This window comes from Gossypium raimondii, chromosome 4, assembly GCF_025698545.1.
Source record: "Gossypium raimondii isolate GPD5lz chromosome 4, ASM2569854v1, whole genome shotgun sequence".
In the NCBI taxonomy this organism is placed as follows: Eukaryota; Viridiplantae; Streptophyta; class Magnoliopsida; order Malvales; family Malvaceae; genus Gossypium; species Gossypium raimondii.
Window position 1 is genome coordinate 40,217,257 of NC_068568.1, and position 7,218 is coordinate 40,224,474.

Consider the following 7,218-nt stretch of genomic DNA (forward strand, 5'->3'; position numbering starts at 1 on the left):
CATTTATCGATGCATATTTTATATGCTCATGACCTAGTCCGCGATGAATGCTTGAATTTGTCTCACCCTTAGTTTTCATTGTTACAAAATCGAACATTCGAATACATTCTTTTAAAAGTTTATTGTCTTTCTATCTGAAATAGAGAAACTACTCATAAACAGGTTCACTAGCTTTTCGAATGAATTGATGGATCCTTTTGGTAAAGACAAATACCAAGTTCTTGTGCCATCTCTTAGTGTCATTAAGAAGGCATGACACTTTAGTGCATTAGAAGCACCAAGAATATCCATTCGATTATTGTAGTGCGTCAAGTGATCCTAAAGTCGCCCTAACCATTATACATTTCCTTGGGTAACTTGAACGTTATAGGCATATATTATGCTACTACCTTAGGAGTTAATGGCTCGTTGAAGTAGTCTCATTCAAATTCAACGGACTTCAATTTGTGAAAGCATTTCCTTTCTTAGGGCTTGCAATATCTGGTTTCGAAAAGCTCTATTTGTTGTTGTGGATTTTGTATTTGTGGTTGGTATGGAGGATTCAATGTTGGGTTCACATGAAGCCTTAGGTTGCGTTGCCTATTAGGGAAGGATTGGACAATTTCTTCTTATTGAACCTCAAGTAGAGGATTTTGTTGTTGAGGGTTTCTGTTTGCCATGAGCTCTTCTAAAATTCTTATTTCTTTGATTCACTTCTTATTGCCACTCCTATTAGTATTCTCATATTTTCTTACAGCTCTATAAATTGTTATGAACCAGGTCCTGTGATCTTTGCTCACCCTGAGGGGGGCATTGGGGTTGCCTTGAGGGGTGGTGGGTTTGCTAATTCAAGTATTGAGTATAATATCTAGATAGGGATATTGTGATACAGGTTGTATAATATGGGTAATAGGGATAATACAGGTTGTATGGATCATAGCGATGGTTTATTGTGATTGTTGTTGAGGATATTGTTGTCTGTGCTAGTTTGAGCCTGGTTTTAAGTCGTTTGAGGTTGGTCTGAGTTTGTGGGTCTTGCTCTCGTTTTTCTTCTTTTCTAGGAATACTTGGAGTGAACCATGTTTATTCATCGCACTAAATGTTGATACCAAGAAGTACCGTAGAGATCGCAATTGGTTCACCTTGTTTGGGTGGAGAGCCGTCAGGTGTTGATGGCATTCAAATCTTACCAAACAATATTGTGTTTTGCTTAGGACATGGAATACGTAAGTGCTATGTAGTTTCCTTCTACGCAAATAGGCTATGTGTTTCCATGGTTTTAAGTTTGGTCATTTCAACATGAAGATACCAGGCGACGTGGGTGTCTCACACACACACATTATTGGTTTTGTAAATGGAAATGCATGCAGTGGTTCATGCAAAACGGGTTTAAGGTGTTTGATTTTCAAAGTATGAAAAATGTTTATAATGCATGATGACACGTGAGTGCATTCCGTGCAATTATTTGGGCTACTTCATGCATTTCGTGAACTTAAGATGGTGTGCAGACACGGAACTACGTCCTGGCCCCTTGCCCTCACTACTTTTTTTCTCTTATATACGAATATTAAATTCTTTATTTTCTCTTAAAAATGTTACAAATTTGTAAATTTTATGCTAAGAGTCAATAAAACAATGACAAATCTTGATTTCAATTTATATTTCGCATTTTTACCACGGTTTCATCTCGAATGATGTACATTTGTATATATTTGATTTTAAAGTTGTTTATGAGTCAGATCGAATCATAACTTAATTTCATTAAAAAATTAAGATCAAGTTCATTTTCAGAAATTTTTATTTATTTTTATATTAATATTTATATGTTTTATCATTAAATTTAAATTAACAAATATATAGTTTATTATTTAAATTGAATTTGTGTTAGGACGAATTAAGTCGAGATATAAAATTATTATCCAAACTAAACAGACCAGACGGGTTGTCCATGGACATTACTATTAGGTAGCATTTGAAAATGGAATTTGGATTTAGATTTTAAATTTTAGCTTTGAAATTTATGATTTAAGAATTTATTATTTTTAAATTCTTTGTTTGGTAATTGAAATCTTTGAAATTTAAGATTTTGAGTTAATCCAAATTGGATAATTTAAATTTAAATTTGGATTTCAACTAATTATAACCTTTAAAAATATATTTTTTAATTTAATTATTTAGGAAGATTTTGAACATTGTTGTTTGAACCAAACTGGATCAGTCGATAGGACCAGGAATTGGTCAAGGTACTGGTCTGGAGAAAAATATTAGATCAGTGTACTCAGGAACCTGTACGGATCAGTTGAATGGGCAGTTGAACCAATTTTTTAGATATTTTTTTAATATTTTTTAATGATTTATTTAATAGAATCAAACGGACCAATCGTACCAATCGAATTGATTAAACCAATTAGACCAGCAAATTAATGGCTTAATCAGTTTGACCACCAATTCTATTTTGAAAACTTTGATTTTGAATGAAAAAAAAAATCTTTTCCACTTGTTATGAACAATTTAGGATAAGATTAATTGTTTTTGTATCTTCTTTCAAAAAGTTTTTTTTTAAATTATGCATTAACCAACAAAATGTAATTTTCTATTTTATATTTTTATAATTTTTTTGGGTTAAAATATTAATATGAACTCTCAACTTAAATTAAATGCATGAAGCTTCGTCATTGTTTTTAGAATCGGATCAACTGGTCAAATCAATTGTATCAAAAACTGACTATGGTACCAGTCTAGAATAAGAGGGGTCAAATTGGTTGATTCATGAACCAGTTGAATTGGTCGGATCAGCCGAATCGATAGTCAAATTGATTTTATCTATTTTTAAATATTTTATTTCATGCCAGAGAATATTTCCTGTTCACTCGTTTTTTTCTTACAGGAAATATTTACTATTCACTCCAGAGAATATTTCCTGTTCATCTTCATTCACTTCTTTCTTTTGCATCATTTTTTCTTGGTCCTGGTAATGGTTATTGAGGTGGTATCGTCTGCAAGATCCACGATTTTGATTGAAGACGTTGAAGATTTCTCGTCTTCGGATTCAAAATCCATTGAGCTGAGCATTTCAACCATGAGTTTTTTGTATTCCTTCTTGGTATTGGCTTGAGCTAACATCGCACTAGCAGTCGATTTTGCTTGAAGGAATTTTGTTGTGGTTTGATTCGGGGCTGCGGACTTACATAATCTCGTATTCTTATTGAAAAAATTACCCAAATATTTTGAATCATATTTTTCATCATTAAATTTGTCCCACCAATTAGTTCTGAAGTTTCAAACTAATAATGGAATTCCAGTATATGGATCTTGTTCATAGGAGTAATTCCAAGAAACAATCCAAGAAATGCACAATTTTGAGAAAAAAATGGATTGTTCTGTAAATGTGTTTTTGGTCTGGTTCAGGTTGAAATTTGTCAAAGAATTTGAACTATAAGTTTTGAATTTTTCTGGTAGGATCTCGAAAGATGATGGTCCATACCAATTCCACCATTCTTGGAACCAGTTTGGAAATTTGAATTGGGTACCGTATTTGAAATATATAAGTCAAGAATGTATCATATGTTGGTTGTTCATTAAGAAGGCATTGTACCATGTCATTTGGTAATCCCAATATATGAAATATGGGTGGTGGTCAATTTTGGTGGTAAATTTGGCTAGAAATTTCTTTAGAGAATTTGGGTTTTCATCCCAATCCTTTTGGTCAAAGAATTTTTAATATTTGGGCTGTTGAATGGGTAATAAAATTTGGATCTTTTGGGTCTATATAGTGTTTGAACCAGTATGTTTTCATAATATTGCTGGTGTTTTAGAGAATTTGGGTTTTCACCCAATCCTTTGGTCAAAGAATTTTTAATATTTGGGTTGTTGAATGGGTAATAAAATTTGGATCTTTTGGGTCTATATAGTGTTTGAACCAGTATGTTTTCATAATATTGTTGGATTTTTGAGAATCCAATGGCTTGAAATGTCATCCATTGAAAAGTTCTTTTGTAAGTTTCATCCTCCATAATAATAATTTTTTCAAAACTTTTGTTTGGAAAATATTGTGAGGATTTTTATATAGCAGTCTGTAAAGACACTACTATTTCTTTTGGAAAAACATCTTGAAGAGATGTCTCTTTTAAAATATTTTTGAGAGTTTTTGGTTTGTGCACCAGCAATTTGCTTGAGAGGAGTTTCCTCTTTCATTTGAGAAAAGGCCTGTAATAGGCCAATTTAGCCCGGGCTCACAAAAAAAAACCCAAAATAATAAAACAAAGTCCAAGTCCAATCCAAAATTATATCATTTGGCCCGATCGGAATGACCCATTACTTGAAAAGGTTGAAGGTCCATCTATAAGCTTGACGCATATGGAAACATAATGTAACACCCCTAACCCGTATCCTTATCCAGAATAGGGTTATAGAGCATTACTGGAGTTTACAAATTAATTTTCAGACATTTCATTTCATCAAGCATTCATATTTATGACCAATTAAAATCAAAACATTTAGGAGCTAACATTAACCAATTTAACTTATACAAGTCATTATAACAAGAATCAAATCATCCAAAATTACCAATAGAACCAATGGATAATGTGATATATCTCCAACAAGCTTCCAACTCAATCGAGCCCGATAATCATTTAAATGCATCAAATAATTATACATATTACCAATAATAATTGATTCCAATAATAAACACACACATATATATAATATTCATTACCAAATAGCATTCACTTCAATTAAAATTTTATAGAATATAGCTCATACAAGCTCACCGGACTAAATTGTAGAAATACCAAAATTCAGGGACATTTTGGAAATTTTCTATTTTCTCATATTTCCACCCAATATTGTTCTAAATTTCATTCAAATTTGTAATTTAGATAAATAACCAATCCATTTCATGCAATTTGGTCACTTTTTGACATTTTTACATATTTACCCTTAAAGTTTCACATTTGTTCAATTTAGTCCCTGGACCTAAAACATGTAAATTGGTCATTTTAATGAAAAATAATGCTAGTTAAATAATCATATATTTTCCTCCTCCTCCTCTCCATTCCACATCTTTAATGTATATAACATGCTTATAGGTAACATTATCTATAATTTCACCATTTACTTATATAAATTCATTCAAAGCTGTCCACTTGAGTTGTAGTTACTAAATTATTTATATCTTGAGATACAGAACTCCAAATTAAGATCCATAAATTTTATCTGAAACTAAACTCACATATGTTCTTACCATAAAATTTTCAGAATTTTTGGCTTAGCCAATAAGTACAGTTTATTCTTTAAAGTCATCCCTATTCTGCTGTCTAACAGTTCCGACTCTTCTTCACTAAAATTAATTATCTCCTCGTATAGAATTCTAATGATGTTTCCGTTTATTTATATTGAAAATATACTCATTAAGGATTTAAAATATAAATTTAAGCCTCTAATTATTTTTCTCCAATTTTTATGATTTTTCAAAGTCAGTATAGGGAACCCGAAATCATTCTGACATTGTCTCACAAAATTTATTATATCTCATGATTTACAATTCTATTGCTTACACGTTTCTTCTATAAGAAACTAGACTCAATAAGATTTAATTTCATCTTTTATTAATCCTCTAATTAGATTTTCACAATTTATGGTGATTTTTCAAAGTTAACCAACTGCTACTGTCCAAAACTGTTTTAGTGCAAAATATTGATTACTAAGTTTATAACACTCTTATTTTCCTTCTCTACACTATTTCTCATCACTTTCTCTTATTTTCTCTTCACTAACATATCAAGAACATAAAACCTTATATAATAAAACCCTACATTAACATCAATTTCATAATTTTTCAATAATATCAACTCAAAAATATATTGAAATCTTGATGCTCTTACCTTGCTCAATTGATTTCAATCTTTAACTTGATTTTCTCTCTCCTCCAGTCTCTATTTCTTGAATCTAACTTGATATTCTAGCTCCCCATAGTCTCCTTGTTATCTTTATCTCTTGATGGACATGAAAATTCTTTTGATTTTTAGGTGAAAATGGTAATTTTTTTGAAGGAGGGACAAAATTGTAAAGAAAGCAAAACTTTCTTTCTTTCTCTCTTCTCCTCACGTTGGATGCATGGAAGATGATGGGTTGGTTGGTTTTTTTTTTTCATCTTTCTTTCTACATATATATACTAAACAATAAAATAATAAAATATTATTTAAAAATCAAATTAAAATATTAATAAACTAATATTTATTTATTTATTTAATCTAAAATATCTCCAACATCATCATTATCTTCTAGATTTCTCTCTCTTCTAAATGACTATTTTCTCTTTATGATCTTTTAAAATTTCATCCTTGAGTCATCACTTAATTTGATAAAATTACGATTTAGTCCCTCAAAATTTTTCACCTTTTTCAATTTGGTCCTAATCCATCCATTTTTCTTAGTTTCTAGATCAGTCCATCCTTAAAATATTTACACCTTTGGTCCTTCAACTTTTTTTGTATTTACACTTTACCCCTCAAATTTTGAATATTTACTCTTGACCCACAAAACTTTTCTCACTTTTGCGATTTAATCCTTTCTTGAATTAATATGTCACAATATACTTCCCAATGTTGACATAACTCAATATTACCCTTTTTATCACTTTATTTCCTTATTTTACTATACCAAGGATAATATCTTACTGTAGAAATTTTCAAAATATTACATTTGTGGTCCCAAAACCACTGTTCCGACTAGGCCCAATTTCAGGCTGTTACACATAATCTTCAAGGATATGCAATCTTAGATATGATATGCAATCTTAGAAGATATGATTTTATAATCTTAGAGATTTAATTTGTAGATACCCTTTAATCTTAGCCGTTAATGTAATTAATCTGTACCGTTGGATTTTGGGAGGCTCAACTATAAATAGAGGCCTCTCCCTTCATTGTAAAAGACTGAAGTTTGGAGCAATAAAAATTCTTAAGAGCATTCACTCAAATTTCTCCCTCTCTTGCGTTCTTATTTTCTGTGGCTTGTTCTTATTTTGTTCTTCGTTCATCTTCGTTTCTTTTTAAGTTGCTTTCATTCGAGTTGGATTTTGGTGGAGGAATTTCGTTGACTCTTCATATTGTGAGAGTTAGGCTGACTTAAGCGTTTTTTTTAACCTTTTTTATTTATCCATTTAATTGTTTAATCATTAATTATTCTTTTACTTTTATTCGTTTATTTATCCATCAACTTTCTTATTTACATATT